The sequence below is a fragment of the Cupressus sempervirens genome, chromosome 7 (genome assembly GCF_028749045.1).
Source record: "Cupressus sempervirens isolate cs-2001-9-10 chromosome 7, ASM2874904v1, whole genome shotgun sequence".
NCBI classification, from domain to species: Eukaryota; Viridiplantae; Streptophyta; class Pinopsida; order Cupressales; family Cupressaceae; genus Cupressus; species Cupressus sempervirens.
Genome location: NC_143124.1, coordinates 223,419,201 through 223,443,657, shown reverse-complemented (window position 1 = coordinate 223,443,657; position 24,457 = coordinate 223,419,201). Strand labels below are relative to the sequence as shown.

The following is a 24,457-nucleotide window of genomic DNA, read 5'->3' as shown; positions in this document are numbered from 1 at the left end:
TGAGCTTAATTCGACTCTTGTGCGTATGAACTCTCTCCAGAGCATCACCCTTGATGGATGTGGGAAGCTTAAGTCTTTTGCGTTGAACAAATGTCATAATCTGAAGAAAGTGATAGGTAACTTTGATGTGCAAAGGTTATCCATATGTGATTGTCCTGACCTTGAGGAGTTAACCATATGTTATTGTTGTTTGGAGACAGTTCACATTGAATCGTGTAATAAGCTCCAAAACATAACGCTACCAGAAAATTTAACCAAACTCGTTCTGCAAAGTTATTGTCCTGAAATTGAGGAGTTGCCAAATTTTTCCAAGATGAGCTGCTTGGAAAGTGTTGAAATTAATCAATGTGAGAGGCTGCACGAGATAACACTGCCAGCTACACTCAGGACGCTCAGACTGGGCTTATGCCGAGGATTGAAGCGAGTCACAGGAGCTGATTGTCCTACACAGATTGAGTGTATAGACATTAACGAATGCCCAAGCCTTGAAGAGTTGCCAAGTCTTGCTAAACTGAAGAGTATTAGCATCGACTCTTGTGAGAAGCTGGGGAATATAGCAGGTATTGGAGAAATGAAGTCATTGGAAAGAATGCAGCTTTTATTTTGCAGCAATGCGGCAATACATGGTTGCATTCAAAAGTCTAAGGTATTGATTTCAAATCGTTTCTTTTGATGAATAGTCTTTTTTTATTAATAAAATATATTAAAAATACAATTAACAAAAAAAAGGGTCGGGGGATACAAGATCACCCGGCAAAAGAATTCACATGACCGAAGCCGGACTTAAAAACACGGCCTGAAAACAGCAACTATTCATAAAAAAACAGAATAAACAATCTCAGGCTGCCAAGGCAGTGCCAGCAGAGGGAGGAGGATCATCTTTATCAGAAAATTCTCACGTATAAGTAAGATTGTGGGGCGGACTTGGACCAGTCCAGCCGTCATCAGCAGCAGCAGAATCAGGGGCAGCCTCGGCATCCTTAACCTCTGGCCACAGAGGAGAAATCGCCAAAGTCAAGCGAAGAAATTTCCCAGATTGCACCTGCCGAGGCCCAAGAAGAGGAACCGGGGACAGACAGAACCACCGCAAGGTGGGGAAGCAGAGCGGCGCCTCCATCCGCCATCATCTTTTGACATACAATGGTATTTCAAATCTCAACAATAGAGGTTTTTGAGTCATGATGAACCATCGGCTTTGTTCTCATTGATGCCATTTACATTTTCTAAAGTAATGGATAACGCATCTGCAAAAGAAAATAACTTCCTTTGTATAAACTGAGAGTTTTTTCTGTTTTCTTTTCAGAGTTTGTCGTCATTTGTTAATCTAATTAGAAAAGCAGCGAATGTAGCGATGTCAAATTTGATCCCGTCTATGCTTCCCGAGGCTATTTCTTGTTGAGATCCAGCCACTCTGTTTAGAACATTAAATAATCTTAAGGGATCAGTGAGTGCAATAATCGTGTGCAGTTTGGTTAACGTTAGTGGCTCTGCTCCACTACCAGCGACCGGGATGATTCATGGTATGTACAAGAACGACCGACGAGGACAATGGATGATTACCACCGTAATTAAAGATCAGTATTACGAAGCGGTGCGGCTCTACTCATCCATGCACAAGTCGAACATTTCCAAAAACCGTGAACGCTGGATGCAGTTCGTTAGGTTTGACGAGGAGCGTATTTCTAATGATTCCTGCCTCGGGCGAGGGAAACTAGAGAGGTGGTGTGCGTGGTTTGTGGATTGGAGAACTCTCCCGGCTTTGACTACAATTGTTGATAAGCTACATATCAGAAGTAAGATCTTTACTTTATCGTAGTCTTCCACTTTCACATTGGAATAGTGTCTCCCGCTAGGCCCCGTTAGGTTACGGGAATACCGGGCATGGAATAGGGTTTTCAGCACCAAAATCGGGTTATGGAAGAAAACGGTGGCGTTTGGTTCATCAAACGCATAATCCGGTTTCGGGTTTCGTCTGCCAATTTCGCTCAAAAATTGGAAGAAATTTCTTCCAAGAAATAGGTGGAAGTTGAAATAAAAATCAGGTTTTGGGTTTTTATGAATGCGTTTGAATAAATCGTCAGGTCCGCCGAATCCGCCTTAGGTTTTTGGAAGAACAATTTGGGGTTTTTGGAAGACGACGGTTGTATTGTTTTCGTGCTCTGTTGTGCGAAGGTGAGGGTTTTTGGTTTGCTGCGTTTGTTGGGCTTGTGGGTTTTCTGTGGCCGTGGTTTCCTGTGGCCGTGGCGTGTGGCCGTCGCATTTTTTGCGATTTCTCTTCTCCACTTTGAATAGCGACGGCTGTAAACGGTTCTCCTCTCACACCCACCTTTACATAATGGATTTTTTAAAGTTTTTTTGGTTCATTCAAACGTAACTGTTTGTTTCAAATCTATTTTTAAAATAGTCAATATATGTGGTAACTGTTTGTTTCAAATCTGTTTTTAAAATAGTCAATATGTGCTCACTAATAAATTCGAGTATAGTGCTGTGAGAGATCAATACCAGTGAAATGAAAAATTAAACTTTGTAACAGTTTCTGGCTGTTTGTTTTAAATCTGTTTAGCAAAATAGTCAATATGTGCTCACTAATAAATTCCACTATAGTGCTGTGAGAGATCAATACCAGTGAAATGAACAACCAAACTTTGTAACAATTTCTTGCCAGTAATGAGTTCTAGTATGTTGTTGTGAGAGATGAATGAAATACCATTAAATAGAGCCAAGTCATAAACTTGTGCTCACTAATAAATTCCAGTATAGTGCTGTGAGAGATCAATACCAGTGAAATGAATAACTAAACTTTCTAACTGTTTCTTGCCAGTAATGAGCTCTAGTATACTGCTGTGAGAGATGAATGCAATACCATTAAATAGAGTCAAGTCATAAACTATGTATAGATCAATGTCAATCATGGTTTTTATCTATACATAATCAATATGTGCTCAATATGTGCTTAATAATGAATTCTAGTGTGTGCTCATGTGATTACCTGTATATATCATAATGTCAATCAAGAAAAACATGGCAATCATGACTTTTATCTATGCATAGTTGACCTATACATAGTTTATCATGGTTCAAATCTGTTTAGCAAAATAGTCCAATATATGCTGTAACAGTTTGTTTAGAATCTGTTTGACAAAATTGTCAATATATGCTCACTAATGACTTTCAGTATAGTGTTGTGAGAGATCAATACCAGTGAAATGAACAACTAAACTTTGTAACAGTTTCTTGCCAGTAATGAGTTCTAGTGTACTGTTGTGAGATATGAATGCAATACCATTAAATAGAGCCAAATCATAAACTATGTATAGATCAATGGCAATCATGGCTTTTATCTATACATAATCAATATGTGCTCAATATGTGCTCAATAATGAATTCCAGTATGTGATCATGTGATTACCTATATATATTATAGTGCCAATCATAATAGCAAAACATGGCAATCATGCTTTTATCTATACATAGTTTATCATGGTTCAAATCTGTTTAGCAAAATAGTCCAATGAGTTCCAGTATAATGATGTGAAAGATCAATGCAATACCATTAATCAAAGTGAATCATGCCAATGAAATGAACAACTAAACTATGGATATATCAAGTATGTATTGATTCATGCAAAATCATTCAACATACTTATGAGGTCATAAACTATGTATAGATAAAAGCCATGATTTCAAACTATGTATAGATCAATGTAGAAAGAAACTCTATTCCCATTGCCAACTATGCTACTTTTCATCTTCTAAAAGACGAGCCTCAATTTCAGCGGACCCGACGATTTATTAAAACACATTCATAAAAGCCCAAATTCAAGTTATAGTTTGTACATGTGTATGTGTACATACATACATGTGTCTGTACATTTATACATGTGTGTACATGCATACATACATGTGTGTGTATGTACGTACACACATACATACTTGTGTGTGTACATACATGCATGCATACATACATGTGTGTGTCTACGTACATGCATGCATACATGTGTGTGTGTACGTACATACATGCATACATACATACATACATTCATGTGTGTGTATGTACATACACACATACATACATGTGTGTGTACGTAAATACATGCATACATACATGTGTGTGCACATACATATATACATACATGTGTGTATACATATAGACAAATGGAATCAATATTATGCTTTCATTGGTATAGATAGATTACATGGAGTATAATGACACAATGTAATTTTTTCTTTATGGGCTTATGATCCTCGGTAGTTGGTATTCCTTGTTGTATTTGAATAAATAATTGACTTCTTAATGCACTGAGGCTAGCAAATAATCATGTTGTATCTCGATAGGTGATAGTTGATATTTCATAACTGATAGTGTTTAAATTGTCCACCTTTCAGGTCACTGATGGATCCTATGGAGAGTATAGTGGTCCAAGGAACCATAGTTAGGAAGACCACATACACCCGCATTCTCACAATTCTTTTTGCTTTTATTGGCATAGCCAAAGTACTGGTAGACTGAGAAGGTAGTCAAATGGGTAAACGAATAAGAAAAGGAAATTCCTTTTGTAGAGACATTATTCATTCGAATGAGGTGGATTGTCATGATCAGATTCGAATGAGTAGGGCAGCCTTCTTTTCTCTAGCTCGTATTCTGAGGCTGAAAGGAAGCTTGAGAGATATGATCCACTTGAAGTTAGAGGAACAACTAGTGATGTTCCTCCACACCCTTGGGCACAATCTAAGGAACCGCAAGATTGCCCATAACTTTGGGCACTCAGGAGAGACAGTCAGTCAGTACTTCCACAAGGTTTTGATGGCTATCTTAGCCCTTCACAGAGATTACTTCATACCACCTAGTCCAGGCACTCCTCCTGAAATTAGTGGGAAGGATCGTTTTGAACCATTCTTCAAGGTAAATCACACATTATTACAAGTTTATTGTCTAAAATGTTGTCTTTATCTTATTATTACTTGAGCATACATTTGATCAGTGTATCATATCCCACAGGATTGCATTGGAGCCATCGACGATACCCATATTCCAGTGCGAGTTGATGTCGACATACAGGGTAAATATTGTGATAGAAAAGGGAACCTATCGCAAAATGTTATGGGTGTCTGCTTCTTTGATTGTAAGTTTCAATATTGCCTTGCTAGTTGGGAAGGCTCTGCTGTAGATAGTCGTGTTCTAGCCTCAGCTCTATCCAGATCAGATCCACTTGTAGTTCCCCATGGTAAGCCAAATCACATTTTAATATACTCAAGGTTATGCTAAATGGTTCAAGTATTGACAATATACTTTCTTTATATAGGAAAATATTATCTCGTGGATGCTGGATATCCAAATGCACCTGGATTTCTCGCTCCTTATCGGTGTACACGCTACCACTTGAAAGAGTGGTCAAGAGAAAACCCAATAAACTCTGCACATGAGTTGTTCAACCATCAACACTCCTCTCTTAGAAATGCAGTAGAACATACATTTGGTATTCTGAAGCAGCGTTTTCCAATCTTAAGACATGCAATGTCTTATGATATCATGACACAATCCTATATTGTTTTAGCATGTTGCATACTTCACAATTTCATTACGATAGAGGATGGCCTTCCATCGAAAGAAGCTATTGAAGAGGAAGATGATCGTGATGGGATAGAGGTGCCACTACTTGAGACATATGGGTTGTCTCAGGAGGATAGAAATGAGTGGGCCCAATTTCGAGAAGATATAGCAAATAGGATGTGGGAAGATCATAGATCTCGAGAATAAATGATTTATTAGAAGGCAATGTGCTTTATATGATTAAATTGATGTATGCATATACAATGATGGTGTTTGATTTCGTTATTCTGATATCAATCTTTGCTACATTCTAATTAAATAAAAAGAACATTAACTTTCAATTTCACACCTACATTATGTACAAAAATTGTTGATCATATCTGCAATACACAATTCAACTTGAAATATAGATTACATTGATTTAAATGCAAGAAAGCACAATTATTATACATCTTTGCATTGAGAAAGTACAATAACATGCTTCATAATGGGGCTCATGACTATTTACTTGCCATTTTGTCTTACTGGTAGTTTTTTTGATGTTGATGTGTTATCATCAATTATTGCTTAAAATGTGTATCATCTTCAGTTAAATTCTTTCAAGTTTATTAAATGTTAGCCTCATTGCATTAGGATGTATTAAAAAATGATATTTAAAGTTTATCATCTTCAATTTTAAATGAAATACAGCAAGGAGTACCAAATGATGAAGATCATAAGCCCACTAGTAAGAAGAGAACAACGAATTCGTTGAAAATCCTATTTTTCTAATGTTACTGCTTGCTGCATTCCATTTAAATTTAAAGAGAAATAACTTTCAATTTCAGTCATATGATTACTTTAAATCGTAATACGTTTACCTATTCAATATGTTAGCCTTGTTCCATTATGACGTATTACAAATTGATAGTTAAAGATTTTCTACTTCAAATTTAAATGAAATACAGGAAGGAGTACACAATGGCATATACCGAGCTCATGATGAGCATGGACAGATCTGATCATGTGAACCAGATGTGTTCTCCCATTACTTTGAGTGATATAGATCGATCCCTCACTGTGAGGAACAAATCTTCTTCTTCAAAGAACAAAATGTGGACAAAATCGATGGAATGCAAGTTTTTAGACTTGCTCCTTGAACAAGTCCATCTCGGATGGAAAGGTGAAGGTGGGTTTAAAAAAGAGGCGTGGACTGCGATAGAGAGGACATTCAATGCAGCGATGAACTCGAATCTGTCACGAGATCATTTTAAGAATAAGCTAAAAACATGGAAAGTAGGATATAAAGTAATGAAGGACTTGAAAAATACAAGTGGGTTAGCTTGGAATGAAGAAACTCAAACTGTGGATGCTAAGGATTCAGTGTGGGATGACCTTTTGAAGGTAGGATCATCTTTGTACTCTTTTCATTGAAGAAATTTTCCCTTCTTATTTTAATAATGAAAAAATTACAACCTAATCCATCTATTAATGCTTATATGTAGAGGAGAGAATTCAAAAATGCAAAAATGTATAAGAGGTCACCTTTCCAATATTTCAATGAGTTGGCTGTAATTGTCGGTAATGACATTGCTGAAGGGTTCGCATCTACAACACCCCTTGATGCTGAAGAAGGGCACCCTATGAATGATGCATTTAATGTGCTTGATGAGGATGATACCAATTGTGGTACACCTCTTGACAGCCAACCAGATATTGATGAAGAGTTATATCATTCCAATCAGTCGAGTACAATTGCTAGAGGGACTCCTCCACCATCATCATCAAGGAGGGGAAAGAGGAAGAAGACATCTTTGGCTGCATCATTGGATGTGATATGCGAAACTATGAAGGAACTAAAAGATGGCCTCATTAAGCCTCAGATTGTAAAAGTGGATAAATCTGAAGATGATAATATTTTGACTGCTGCATATACTACTCTCAAAGCTGTCCCTGAACTGAGTCGAGCAATTTTCGTAAAAGCACATGATACCTTCGTGCTTCAACGTGAAAGAGCCAAAGGGTTCTTGATGATGGATGAGGTGGAGAGAGTAGAGTGGATTGCAATGACATTTGGTACCATTTAGCTATTTCAGCTACTGACTGGATTGCAATGACTTATGCTGCATGATTACTCTATTCAATGGTTTTGCATTAATCTCTAATAGCACTAAACTGAAACTATATTAATCTCACATCACTATATTGGAACTCATTATTGAGCACATTTTGACTATTTAATTAGTGATCTCTCACAGCACTATACTGGAAGTCATTAGTGAGCATATATTTACTATTTTGTTAAACAGATTCTAAAGAAATTGTTACAGTATGTATTGGACTGTTTTGCTAAACAGATTTGAACCATGATAAATTATGTATAGATAAAACCCATGATTGTCATTGATCTTCCATGTATCCATACATAGTTTATGTGTTGGCTGTGTTTAATGGTATTGCATTGATTTGTACATAGTTTATGACGTCATAAGTATGTTGAATGATTTTGCATGGATCTATACATACTTGATATATCCATAGTTTAGTTGTTCATTTCATTGGCATGATTCACTTTGATTAATGGTATTGCATTGATCTCTTACAACACTATACTAGAACTCATTAGTGAGCATATATTTACTATTTTGTTAAACAAATTCTAAACAAACTGTTACAGCATGTATTGGACTGTTTTGCTAAATAGATTTGAACCATGATAAATTATGTATATGTCAACTATGTATAGATAAAAGCCATGATTGTCATTGATCTTCTATGTATCCATACATAGTTTATGAGTTGGCTGCATTTAATGGTATTGCATTGATTTGTACATAGTTTATGACGTCATAAGTATGTTGAGTGATTTTGCATGGATCTATACATACTTGATATATCCATAGTTTAGTTGTTCATTTCATTGGCATGATTCACTTTGATTAATGGTATTGCATTGATCTCTCACAATACTATACTGGGAGTCATTAGTGAGCATATATTTACTATTTTGTTAAATAGATTCTAAACAAACTGTTACAACATGTATTGGATTGTTTTGCTAAACAGATTTGAACCATGATAAACTATGTATATGTCAACTATGTATAGATAAAAGCCATGATTTCCATTGATCTTCCATGTATCCATACATAGTTTATGAGTTGACTATGTTTAATGGTATTACATTGATCTGTACATAGTTTATGACATCATAAGTATGTTGAATGATTTTACATAGATCTATACATACTTGATATATCCATAGTTTAGTTGTTCATTTCATTGGCATGATTCACTTTGATTAATGGTATTGCATTGATCTCTCACAACACTATACTGGAAGTCATTAGTGAGCATATATTTACTATTTTGTTAAACAGATTCTAAACAAATTGTTACAGCATATATTGGACTGTTTTGCTAAACAGATTTGAACCATGATAAACTATGTATAGGTCAACTATGTATAGATAAAAGCATGATTGCCATGTTTTGCTATTATGATTGGCATTATGATATATACAAGTAATCACATGAGCACATACTGGAATTCATTATTGAGTATATATTGACTATTTTGCTAAACAGATTTGACACAAATAGCCAGACATTGTTGCAAAGTTTAGTTGTTCATTTCACTGGTATTGATCTCTCATAGCACCATACTAGAATTTATTAGTGAGCACATATTGACTATTTTGCTAAATAGATTTGAAACAAATAGTTACCACATCTATTGACTATGCTAAGCAGATAGCAGATAGAAATAGAACCATGATAAACTATGTATAGGTCAGCTATGTATAGATAAAAGCTAGTGATATACTTGTAAATTTCATTATTGAGCACATATTGAGCACATATTGATTATGTCTAGATAAAAGCCATGATTGCCATTGATCTATACATAGCTTATGAATTGGCTCTATTTATATGGTATTGCATTCATCTCTCACAGCACTATACTAGAACTCATTACTGGCAAGAAACTGTTACAAAGTTTAGTTGTCCATTTCAGTGGTATTGATCTGTCACAGCACTATATTGGAATTCATTAGTGAGCACATATTGACTATTTTGCTAAACAGATTTGAAACAAACAATATGTATGTACACACATGTATGTATGTACGTATGTATGTATGTATTATGTGCATATGTATGTACACACATGTATGTACGCATGTATACATACTTGATCTATGCATTGCATTGATCTCTCACAACACTATACTGGAACTCATTATTGAGCACATTTTTACTATTTTGCTAAGCATGTATGTATGTATATGCGTATGTATGTATGTACACACATGTATGTACGTATGCATGTATGTATGTGCATATGTATGTACACACATGTATGTACGTATGTATGTATGTATGTGCATATGTATGTACACACATGTATGTACGTATATATACAAACTTGATCTATGCATAGTTTAGTCATCCATTTTATTGACATGATTGGCATTGGTCAATACGCAGGATAGTTGTTCATTTCATTGGCATTCGCACGATTGGCATGTGAAGTCATTCCCGATGGTTAATTGGCTTTGTGTAATGGTATTGCATTGATCTATCACAACACTATATTGGAAATCATTACTGAGCACATTTTTTCTATTTTGCTAAGCATGTATGTATGTATGTGTGTATGTATGTGCGTATGTATGTATGTACGTGCGTATGTATGTACAAATGTATGTACATGTGTATGTATGTATGTGCGTATGTATGTATGTCTATGCATATGTATGTTCACGCATGTATGTACGTATGTATACATACTTGATATATGCATAGTTTAGTCATTCATTTCATTGACATGATTGGCATTGGTCAATACATAGTTTAGTTGTTCATTTCATTGGCATTCACACGATTGGCATGTGAAATAATTCCAGAGGGTTAGTTGGCTTTGTTTAATGGTATTGCATTGATCTCTCAAAACATGTAGTTTATGATCTCGTAAACGTTTGGTATAGTTGTTCATTGCATTGTTAATTAGAGTTATATTTGAACCATACATACATGGAATACACAGGGAGTGGCAAATGATGAATGCTCAATTGTAGAACTTGAAAGCATATAGAAATGTGATTTGCTAGATGATTGTATAGTTCATGATTCTGTCCTATGTTATATCTATAGTCCTAATTTGCTTGCATATGTTTTTATTTTTTTGTCTTTTTGTCCCTATTTGATTTCCTATGTATGTTCTCGTTGACAAGATTATCAAAAGTATTGAGGATTTTTGGTAGATGATTGTACAGTCATGATTATGTCCCATGTTATATGTATATTCCTAATTTTCTTGGATATTTTTTAAATTTCTTATTTTTTTTTCCACAATTTGGTTTCATATGTACATGCTTCTTGACAAGATTGTCAACGATATTGATAAAGTGTCTTTCTCTTGTATTTTTTTATTGCTCTTGATTTGCTAATATTGCAAGACCACACATGCTGATAAAAAATGAGCTATCTGATGATTGTTTACTGTGTTTGTAAACGATCAATATTTCTGATGCCACTCCTTGGTGTATTCCATTAAAAAAATAATCAGGTTTTAATTTTTCAAGCATGTTTAGTTCATATATGCAGGATTGACCATCTAACAATACAAACAGTAATGGGAAGATTGAGCAGCATGAGAGGGTTGCCGTCGAATGTGGGGCATAAGGGAATACATCATGGATTTCTCAGTGTTTTCGTATGTAACGGTGTGTCGTCGAATGTGGGGCATAAAGGCATACATCATGGATTTCTCAGTGTTTTTGTGTTTAACGGTGTGTTTTCACACCACCATCAAATCATGGATATTGTTCTATCAAGTTAGCAAGTTTTCATATTGTAGTAATTATGTGAAATTCATTATTAGAATTTCATGATGTTAAAATATGATTTATATGATTAATGATTTTCATGATCTTTTTTTTTAAATTGCATGTAAAATCTATGTTGCCAAAATTCCACATTTTTTAAGAGCAATTATTAACAAAGCATCATTTTTCTTGTTAAAGTTATCATCAAATGTTTAATGTATGTGAATGTAAAATGGTATATTTTTTCTTATATAATATTTCACGTAAAATTTAGTTGCATATTTTGTTGAATAATTAACTAACTTAATAAATTTATTAAAAGGGAGAGATACATAGAGGGGTAGAGAGTGCGGGATAAGAAGGGGGGACGGAGGGACAGAGGGAGAGTGAGAGAGAGAGAGAGAGAGAGGAGCTTGTGTGTTCTTGCATCTATAGAAAGGTGTCTGTTGATGTGTGTTTTATGACTCACCAAACAGTAGAACAAAATACTGAAATATCTTATCCTCTCTTGAATATATATCTGTCTATGACCTCATCAAGATCTTCAAATGTCTCCTCCCCAATTGAAAGTATTTTCCAAGTCGAAGATAGCTAGCAAAATCCTTTTGGTCTTTTCCTCCCTCCACAATATTCTTGTGTGCATAAAATCCATTGAAAATGTTCAGTGTTAGAATCAAGTGAGTAGGCCCTTTCAAGCTTGGATGGATAATACTCTCCCCTGGCTCTTTATCTGTTAGGAACTTAATGGTTTCATTCTCTTGTTCACTTCGTGAAATGGAATCATCTTCCGCAAAATATGGATCCTTAACCTCCTTATCCTTATCCTATGCACCCTGATAGTTATCATTCTTTAGTGAACTCTCTTTGCAAGTTAACTCAACTAGGTACTTCACTTTTGTCATAGTTTTCACCCAACAGGTAAGGATGCTGCCTTCTGCAATTTTTTCTAAAGGATCTATATCTAGATCATCAGAAAGCTCCTCTTTCAATATTATTCATGTCAAGCTTGATTCCAGATCACAAATTATACGATGATTTTGGACTTTGCGGGGACAATTTTTCCCATTAACAAGGTCTCTTCATTTTCTCCAGTTAGCAGATAAAATTCCTCATCCTGGGATGGCTCTTTATATGGTGATCTCAAATCCTGAAATCCATGTAACAATTCACTCTTTATGTCAGCAAGGGTTTCCTACTTTTTATTGGATGTCCATTGCTCCACACTTCTAGCATATTCATCAATATCAAGGGCATTTAACAGATCAGGATATTTTTTGACATGCTCAATAGCCATTTCTTGTGTTTCCTCATCCATATCATCTATATCATGTCCAGCTTCTTCACAATATATGTCCTTAGCCATTTTCTTGGCAAATTCATATGACTTTGGATGAATTCTAGTATCATCCAATGGATCCATAACATGGTTTTCGGATGCTGCTTGTCCATTCCCTCTAATCCTTAAAAAAACCAATAGCATTTATAAAGACAAGTCGCTTCATAGCCTCTACAGTTGGTTGTTGTAACTATTACCTGCTCAACAGCTTCATACTTTTCATCTGGAGTAAGGAAATGTTCCAGTGAATGAAGCTTCAATGATAATATTTCTTTGCCAAGACTATATAATTTTGCAACCATGGCCAATGGATTCTAAAGATACTGACCAAGAGCCACAACACGCCTCACAATCCCTCTCTGTGTCAGCAACTAGTCTTAAGAGATGCGAGAATTCTCATATAGTCTAGGCAATAATTCATCTACATAAACAACATTTATTGTGTCCAATCCTTCTGCCAAATCATGTGGATGAACACAAACACAGGGAAGGATAGAGAGAGGACACAAACACACATATTTAGCGGCTAAGTCACAAGGTTCAAGTTTCAATTCGAGTTTGACAATTATGAAGTTCGGATGAACTTGACAATAAATTCAATTCGACAATAAATTTGTCTTACACAATTTTTCAAAAATATATAATATATATGATCACATTTTCCAACAATGGGACAAAAAATAACTTCGTACAAATGATTGCATGTATGATTATTTTTTACTTTTCTTTGCTAATAAATAGAATTAAAATAAAAAAAAATAATCATTTTATTTATTATTGACTAACAAAATAAAACTGTGAATATTCAAGAATAAAAAATAATAATAATGTAGTCTAATTATAAATAAATTAAATCATAAATATTAATACTTTACTCATTCTAATCCTTGTGTTTCACTAATTAAATAAGATTGAAAAAAATTTACATCAAATTCCAATTCCAATTAGAAAATGAACAACCAAACGCAACAAAAAGATATTCCTAGTCATATTCTATTCCAATTCCAATTTCTAAATTGGCAACCAAACGCAGAATATGGATTTGAAAATTCATCTTCCGTGTCAACCAAACGGTCCAACTATCTTCCTAAAATACATAACCAGGTTTTCGACAACCTGGTTATCAGATAACCTGGTTATGAGAAAAATTCATCTTCCCCAACCAAACGGGGCCCTAGGGAAGAAGAATGTTCATAATATTTATGTCATAGGAACATGAAATACACATATTTCATTAGATGAAAGGCTTTTGTGTACATCTATGTTACACTATGCCTCGTATCATGAACTTTAATTCAATAGGCATAGTGAAAAATTAGTCTTATCATTATTATTAGTTCATGCTTTTGACAACATACTATTGTTTTCATTCAATTTAATTTTTCAATTTAACTGACCAATCAATTCATAGAATTTAAAAGATTAAAAGAAATTTCAAATGTTTATATCTTTTTCTAATTTTTCATTATTTTATAAATCTCATTTCTCATTGCACCATTCTTTTTTTGACAATGAAAAAATTCAATTTTCTGCAACAAAAATACAAATATTTTCTAACAACTCTATCATTTATCCCTATCTATTTTCCTTACCAAGTTCAAATATAGAGTTAAATGTTTTATATTTCTTATTTTAAATATATTTATTATTAGTTTTACATTGATATTTATTTTTGTAATTTGTAAAATGTTATTTCCTTAAATTTACACTATATTTTACTAGCTACTATTTTTCAATCTTATTCTAATTTTTTTAAATACCATTTTCAAATTGTAAAACTAATACTACCCCTCAAACTAATTAGAAATTTTGGTATTTTGAAATAAGTCATCAACAATTTTTTATTTTTTTAAATTAAATATTTCAACTTATAATTGAATTGGTAGAAATGACTAGTTCATTCATATAATATAATTTCTATTGGTACTTATATATTTATTAAAATAATATATTTATTAATATTTTTAAAATTTCCTTCAACTTTATCTATGATTCTACCTTTACTTGTCCTTATAATAATATATCATTCTTTTTTTTAGCTCTCTCTTCATATCCTTCCTTTCTACCTATAAATCTCAATTTCCCTTATTAAAGAAACTTTGGTGCATTAGTTTCACTTCAAAAGTACTCTAATTTTAAATAATAATAATAAATAATAGGGTGAAGGGGCACCCTTGTATAACAAGGGAAAGGAAATATATTGTTAGGAAATCGATGAGAAATAAAATTCTCCCTCGTATATAACACTTACCTTGGGATGTTTATCTAAACATCCAGTCACCATTACTTAAATTATATTCAAATAAATGTCACATAGTCTTATCATTCATTTCAAATTAAGCTTTTTAAAAGAAAACATCATTACTTGTCAATGCTTTTTAGTGGAGCTACCTAAATTATAACTAATTTTTGAAACTAAGAAACTAAAAAAATGCCAAGTGTACCAACATTGCTACTTGACGATCCACTGACTCACTCTCTCTCAGTGTCATTATTGCACTCACTCATTGATGCGACAAATAAAAAATATTTAATGCTCCATGCCAATTTTGGATTACTCTATACTATTGTAGTTTTTAAATATATTTTAATTAAAATATGAATGTCGAAGGCCATTTTATGGTTGGAACTGTAAAGACTAAATTTAGTTTTCAACATAATTAATTTATTATTTTACATATTTTAACACTGATATTAATAAAATAATAATAAATATACTAATTGTTAATTATACTTTGTTTTAGCAAATACTTATATAATTAAATTAATTTTTAAAAAATTAAATCATTGTGTTATAATAATTAATTTATTATTTATAAATTTAAAAGTATATAAATTATGTGGAATTTGAATAATAAGGTCATATTTTTTTAAATACTTATATATTTTGATTTTAATATTATTTTATAATTTTAAAGCATATATTATATGAAATTTAGATATCATCGTTATTTAACTTTGAAAAATATATATCAAGCTTTGAAGCTCTTAGTAAGTATAATTATTATTGAAATGGCATTGTTATTATTAAATGTTCAATATTCTAGCACTATTAAAGTAATAATTACAAGACTTTATTTTTTACATATGAGACAACTCAAAATTGAATAATTATCTATAACTTAGTCATGAGTAAATCAATCATACCAATACTATTACATTATTTTTATAAGCCAAAATTATTATTATGTGATTATGATCATTATTATTTTTCTTTGATTTGTTGATCTTAGATTTATATGATTTAAGTCAAAAAACATATTAATTATTTAAATATTTCTTAAAATGGCATAAAAATTTCTATTTTCCATCTACAATAAATTATCATAGCTTTAATTTATTTAGTTCAATGTCAAAATTTACAAACTATAAATTTTACCGTTAAATGTACAACTTCACAAACTTCAATCAACTCCTACCCCACAATCCACCACACTAATAAAGGCAAGAACTTTGGTGCTTGCACCCCTTGTTTTCTCATTGAATTGTGTGTATGAGGTGTAGTTAGAGTGTTTAATTTTTGACTAAATAAAGGCACATCTATGTAATTGATGCAATTTTTTATTCTTATTATTAAGTATTAAAGAAAATATACTATTTTTTATTGAGGAGGTGTTTGTTATGTCTTAACATCTTCTTATAGCAAAATTTCTTACAACATTTCTTATCTTATCAACAATCTTATCTTTTTAATATATATATATATATATATATATATATATATATATATATATATATGTATGTATGTATGTATGTATGTATCTATATATATGTATGTATGTATCTATATATATATATATGTATGTATGTATATGTATACATACATATATACATATGTATGTATGTATATGTATACATACATATATACATATATATGTATGTATATAGATACATACATATATATATAGATACATACATATATATATATACATATATATATATATACATATATATATGTACATATGTATATATATGTACATATGTATATATATGTACATATGTATATATATGTACATATATATATATATGTATACATATATATATATATATGTATACATATATATATGTATACATATATATATATATATATATATATATATATGTATACATATATATATATATGTATACATATATATATGTATACATATATATATATATATATATATATATATGTATACATATATATATATATATATATATATATGTATACATATATATATGTATACATATATATATATATATGTATACATATATATATGTATACATATATATATATATGTATACATATATATATATATATATACATATATCTATATATATGTACATATATATATAGATATATGTATACATATATATGTACACACACACACACACACACACACACACACACACACACACACACACATATATATAATTAACTTGCATGATCTTGTTCAATTTGTACATCATATGACCTAATGTCTAATGAATTGTGAAGATCATATTTTATTATTTTTTCTTAATGTTAATGTATGAATTATGCTATTGAAATGAAGAAAAGGTTATAAACCATATTCATGATTTGTCATATGCACAACACTTTGTCATACATTCAAGGGGGTTGTAGAATCTCGATTAGCAAATCTACTTGACTTTTGTAGGCTTCATTTGCACATGGTATATTTACCCTCAAGGTTATTTTCAATTCTTTAATTATCTTGCAGGAACCTAGAGCTCTATGTTCCTAGGCCTAGAATAGCATAAATTAAAGAAGACTCACTCTACCCAAAAAGTTAGTCTTAAGTTAATTCCTCCATTCATGAGTTTCAACTAATTTCTTTGAGTTTGGCATTTTACAACCTTCAAAATTGGTATCCACACTATTAATGTTGATCACACACTAGATGCTAAGAGGGGGAGCAAGAGAAAATATGAAATAGAAGAATAAAAACAATTTTATACAAAAAAATTTGTCATACTTCACATTATGATTTTCATTCAATACATATTGTTAGGATTATTGAATCCTACTTTTCAGGAAACATTATCAAATAGAAAAATAACCTTTTAAACAAACCTTGTGACTGATAATAATATTCAGTCAAGTTTATTAAAAAATTAATCACCTACTAATCATAATCACTTCCTCTTCTAATTGGGCACAACAATTCCAATCACTTTTCCATGTTGTGAATGGGGACAAACGCATCCATGTGCCTGCATAAAAAATTGTGAATGGAGAAATAGATGCATTCATGAACAATGAATGGGGACATACTCATCGAAACCCAATATAATAAGAAAGAGAACCAAGTTTTGGTTATCGTATATGAAGTCACCATTATTGATCAATGCCACATTGACCACAAATGTTATGAGTTGTTGATGATACCTTGAAACCAATTTTGGCTTTAGTATATTTGGCACAAAATGAGAATGAACCATTGGTAATTATTATCACCAACAATGTGAAATGCAACTAGAGCTAATAAGTAGCATCATTGTTGGTGATTAGTGAAATGCTGTTGGTTTTCATCCTTCCTCATGTGCCTCAAACCTCCAATTAGTTTGCTATGGACTAGAAATTTTAACTTTTGAGACCCATTTTGTAATCTAGAGAAAAATTATCATAATCTGCCCCACCAAGAAAAAACCTAAAAAACCTAATGGAAAAACCAAAACCCTAGAAGAGTCCTTACTGTTGGAAAAATTTGACTAAACGTAGAAGTGTGTCTAGTTAAACTCGCCTAGCTAAAACCCATAAGAAGAGTAAAATCCTTAGGGAGATTATTGTGGTGGATAAACAACACCCAAAAGAGTCTAGTGAGGATGAAGGAGACTAGAAAATGAAGGTGTTGGGTTATCATAATGAGTCCATCTTTGGTGAAAGGAGATTAGATCCATTGATGGTTAAAAAAGGTAAGAACTACAAGGAAGAAAGTAGAGACGAAACCTAGGACAAAATGAGGATGATACCTATGATGTTAAGGTTGAAGAAACACCGAAGAAAGTGGAGAAGAGTGCTACAAAGGACAAATTTGAAGTTTAAGCAGATGGCAAAGAGTTGGAGGAAGTTGAACAGGAGTCCTAGGAAGCCTGTATTGAGGTAGTTATAGGGCTTGATGTTGAGGTCCCCAAAGCTGACAATCCTAATTTGGAAATTAAAGCCCTGATTAATATGAATACTAATTAGGCAAGTAAGGTTGAAAGATTAAAAAATGATCTGAAAGATCATATTAAGGTCTTAAATGAAAAAGTATTATCTCTTGACAACTAGTTTTACAATGTCATTATTGGTATTGAGCTAGGAGTGGCTATCTCGACTATATGCAAGGTCCAGAAAGATATGATGAGGAAGGCCATCTTCAAAATACTCACAGGTTATAGAAAATTGAAGAAAGCTGGCATGTAGAGGAAATGAATAGCATGGAGGATGTTCACAACTAGACCAAGGATCTAAGGTACCTAATCAAGGATTGAGAGAAGAATAAATAGCCCTAGCTTTTCCTGGCTTTGGCTTTTTATTTTCCTCATTTTAATGATTAGTACTTTTATGTAAATACTTTTATGGGTGACTATGCTCCTATTTTTAATTTTGGGACACAATTTAAATATTTTTATGTTTAATTTGGTTTATTTTAAACATCATTGGGTAAAAGCACAAACCTATGTCACCCTTTTGTAAAAGAAAAGGCTAAGAGTATGACTGTCCATCTTCAATGACATAAAATTGGCATTATTATTTTGAATTTGAAAATGAAGTAAACTAATGAAATGTGTAGAAATGGATGAATTTTATGATTATAACTTTTGATAATTATTTTGAATAAGAATTGATATAGTTTCCTAATTTTTATAGACAATTTTTTAGCTGTTGAAAAATGCTAAAAATTAGGGGTCTAGTTCCCACCACAAAACAATATGGAAATAACTTATTTCCCTTTTGAGACATATATTTTCTCTTTTATAATGATTCAAATTTCAACTCACTTGAAATTGATAGTTTTCATCTCCCACCACATTTTAAAAATAAATCTATTCTAATCAGGAGAAGAATTATACATTCTAGAAGATGACTCTCTCCTCTAGAATGTCATATAATTTTTAAATTTTTTATATGATTTAATATTTTTTCCTTTCTCAAAATTGACATCTTTTTTATTGTTGAAATATGTGCTTGTAGAATTCTTTAATAATAATATACTATATCTAATTAAAACACTATAAACTCTATATGAGAATATCCTCAACTCTGAGCTCTATAAAATGGTGTTTATATGTTATTAAAAAAAATATCATAAAAAATAACAAGAGTTACCAAAATGCTACTTTTCTGAAATAATTTTATTTCTTTAGTAATTGGATACAAACTAGCATAAAACATGCATTTAATAGACATTTCTAGTTGCAAAACTGTGAAACCATATATAACTTAGCTAGAATGAATTTATTTAGATCATATGTTTTAACAAAATTGAATTTTAGATAGAAATACTCAAATTTAGTCATTCTGATAAGTCAGCCTAAAAGGTGACATAGCTTTGTATTTTTTCCCCATTACTCTAAGACTCAGTTATCCTTTTTGATTATCAACAAGGTTTCGGCTAATAAGTTGGACTCTAGTATTAGTAGAACTTACTCTAGTTTTTTATTAAGTTTTGGTTTGTGGAGGATCTCTAATAGGGTATGTGCAGGATCATGGTCAACCAAACTATAGCCTTAAGTGGTAGTGAAAAACTAGCAAATCAAGGTTATGTCAACTTGACACATAATTTAAAAGGGTTCTAGATTTTATATCAAAAATTTGTAAGAAAATAATCTTTAGAAAATTGAATGTAGTTTCTAAACTACTAGGCATTATCGAGACAAAACATTATTTGATTGGTCAAAATTTTGTACTTTAATGCAGTACTACAAAAATTTTAGGGCAAAAATAAAAAGTAGGTGTATGTTTGACCACCTTAATCAAAATCAAATGATAATTTTTTTTAATATAATTATAGATATAAAAAGTAGACTCATGCTTGAATGTGACGCATATTTTTGGGTATTTTTATTCTAAAAAAATAATTAAATATGTATTTTCTACTATAGCTTTATCAGGATAAAGAAAACTCCCATGTCTGACTACCTTAACTAATTGAAAACTTTACCAAATTTATTTATTTATTTTTTCCTTATACTAAGTAAAGCATAGAATTTGACACAACTTTTTTATTTCAAAAATGTTATACCATTTGAAAGTTATAGCTATTTTTCAATTAGTATGTCAATCAGCACTTTATAGACATCTTCATTAAAAATTAACTAATAAATACTTATCGAACTCAGAATTTGTTAGAAATTATATCGATGGAATCTTGAGAGTGTTATAAAAAAAATTTAAAAAAACCTTTTTTGTTTCATGGAATTTCGATCAAAATAATATTGTCAAATGGCTACTCAAAATCTGAATGTCAGTGAAACATTTTCCAAACACATTTTTTGAGTTGACCAAACAAGTTTGGTAAATACCAAGCCTAATTGGGTATCTGATTTGAGATTGGATATCCGATATGGAATCAAGTACCCAAAAAGTGGCGGCCAAATTTTGGAAATTTTAATTTTGGAGGGAAACCACCCAAATTTTGGATTGGAAACTAAAATTTGGGTGGTGTGGGCATTATTATTATTAACTATTATAATTATATATGATTATTATTATTATTATATAGTAATATATATGACAATTATTATTATTAAATATATATAGTAATATTATATGATTATTATTATTAAATATAGTGATATATATAGGATTATTATTGTTATATAATCTAGTAATATATTATTATTATATTAAAATATACAGTAATATATTATTATTAAATATAATATTTTCATGAAATGTGTCGAAAAGGGTCATAACTTAACCTATGACCCCTTTTGATGCATTCAAACCAATCAAATCGGTCCCTAGGGGTCCTAGGGTCGCTAGGGACATATGTTGTCATGATATGCATTGAAGACCCCTTTTGATGCATTTGAACCAACCAAATCAGTCCCTATATGTTGTGATGAAATGTGTGAAAGGGATCATAGGTTAACCTATGACCCCTTTCGATGCATTCAAACCAACCAAATGGGTCCCTAGGGGTCCTAGGGCCCCTAAGGACATATGTTGTCATGAAATGTGTCAAAATGGGTCATAGGTTAACCTATGACCCCTTTTGACGCATTAGAACCAACCAAATGAGTCCCTAGGGGTCATAGGACCCCTAGGGACATATGTTGTAATTAAATGCATTGAAAGGGGTCATAGATTAACTTATGACCCCTTTCAACACATTTGAACCAACCAAATGGGTCCCTAGGGGTCCTAGGGCACCTTGGGACATATGTTGTCATTAAATGCGTTAAAAGGGGTCATAGGCCAACTGATGACCCCTTTCGATGCATTTGAACCAACCAAATCAGTCCTTAGAGGTTCTAGGGCCCCTAGGGACATATGTTGTCATGAAATGTGTCAAAATGGGTCATAGGTTAACCTATGACCCCTTTCGATGCATTGGAATCGACCAAATGGATCCCTAGGGGCCATAGCCCCTAAGGACATATCTTGTTATGAAATGCATAAAAAGAGGTCATAGATTAACATATAACCCCTTTCGACACATTCAAACCAACCAAATAGGTCCCTAGGGGTACTATGACCCCTAGGGACATATGTTGTCATAAAATGCATTGAAAGGGGTCATAGGTTAACTAAACTAATGACCCCTTTTGACAAATTCAAACCAACCAAATTGGTCCCTACGAATCCTAGGGCCCTTAGGGACATATTTTTTCATGAACTACATCGAAAGGGGTCATAGGTTAGGGCCCCTAGCGACATATGTTGTCATGAACTGCATCGAAAGGGGTTAGGTTAACCTATGACCCCTTTTAACACATTCAAACCAACCAAATCAATCCCTAGGGGTCCTAGTATGACCCCTTAGGATGCATTTCATGACAACATGTGTCCCTAGGGGACCTAGGACCCTGAGGGCTATGACCCCTTAGGACGCATTTCATGACAACATGTGTCTCTAGGGGCCCTAGGACCCCTAGGAACCGATTTTGTTGGTTTTAATCTATCGAAAGGGGTCATGGGTTAACTTATGACCCCTTTCGATGCATTTGAACTATAGGGGCCAATTTCATTGGTTTGAATATGTCAAAAGGGGTCGTAGGTTAACTTATGATCCATTCAAACCAACCAAATCAGTCCCTAGGGAACCCCTAGGGACCGATTTGGTTGGTTTGAATGGGTCATAGGTTTGACGCATTGGAACCAACCAAATAAGTCCTTAGGGCCTATGACCCCTTTTGACGCATTTGAAACAACCAAATCAGTCCCTAGGTGTTCCTATCACCACTTTTGATGCATTTGAACTAGCCAAATTGGTCCCTAGGGGTCTTAGGAACCATAGGGACATATATTGTCATGAAATATGTCGAAAGGCATCATAGGTTAACCTATGACCCCTTTTGACGCATTCGAAACAACCAAATAGGTTCCTAGGGGTCATATGGCCCCTAAGGACATATATTGTGATAAAATGCATCGAAAGGGGTCATAGGTTAACCCATCACCCCCTTCGACATATTTCATGACAACATATACATCTAACCTATGACCCCTTTCAATTCATTTGAAACAACCAAAGGGTGTGTGGCCTATCCTCCTACCCAATTCCCAGAACAACTAGAATTGTGTAAGGGTGGGAGGCCCCGAGGGAGTAATAATAGAAAAGAGGGGCCCAATGTAGCCTACAATTTTATAGCCTTGTTGAAACCTATGACCCCTTTTGATGCATTTGAACCAAACAAATAGGTCCCTAGTGGTCATAGGGCCTCTAGGGACATATGTTGTCATTAAATGCATTAAAAGGGGTCCTAGGTTAAGGGGTCATAGGATAACCTATGACCCTTTCGATGCATTTGAACCAACCAAATAGTTCCCTAGGGGTCCTAGGGCCTATAGGGACATATGTTGTCACATGTGAAATGCATCGAAAGGGGTCATAGGTTAACCTATAACCCCTTTCAATGCATTTGAAACAACCAAATAGGTCCCTAGGGGTCCTAGGGCCCTAGGGACACATGTTGTCATGAAATGCATTGAAAGGGGTCATAGGTTAATGCATAACCCCTTTTGACACATTCAAACCAATCAAATGGGTCCTTAGGGGTCGTAGGGCCCCTAGGGACATATGTTGTCATTAAATGCGTCGAAAGGGGTCATAGGTTAACCTATGACGCCTTTTGACACATTCAAAACAACCAAATAGGTCCCTAGGGTTCCTAGGGCCACTAGGGACATTTGATTTCATGAAATGCATCCACTAGTACATTTGGGCCCACTTTTTAACCTTTATTGGTCAAAATTTTGACCCAAATTTTGACCAACGTTGGACTAAACTTGACCAACCCATCAGTCGAGAATTTTTTGGTCAAAATTTTGACCAATCTCTAGTTAGTCAAATTTTTGAATTATTTTTTGGTCAAAAATCATCCAGAGCCATGGCTTAAAATAAATCAAGAAGTCATCAAAATTTTGACCAATGAAGGTTTTGACCAATTAAAGTGGAAACTTTTGACTAATAAAGGTAGAACTTTCGACCAATTGATGTAGAGAGTTTTGACCAATAAAGGTAGAAATTTTGACCAATTGTAGTGGAAACTTTTGACCAATAAAGGTATAAATTTTGACCAATTAAAGTGGAAACTTTTGACCGATAAAGGTAGAAATTTTGA

The 24,457-nt window shown here is 32.8% G+C and overlaps 1 pseudogene; it reads left to right on the top strand.

Annotated features, from left to right (window-relative positions):
* Positions 1–24,457, top strand: part of LOC149546306 (disease resistance protein RPP4-like) — a 77,399-nt pseudogene that overhangs the window by 1,152 nt on the left and 51,790 nt on the right.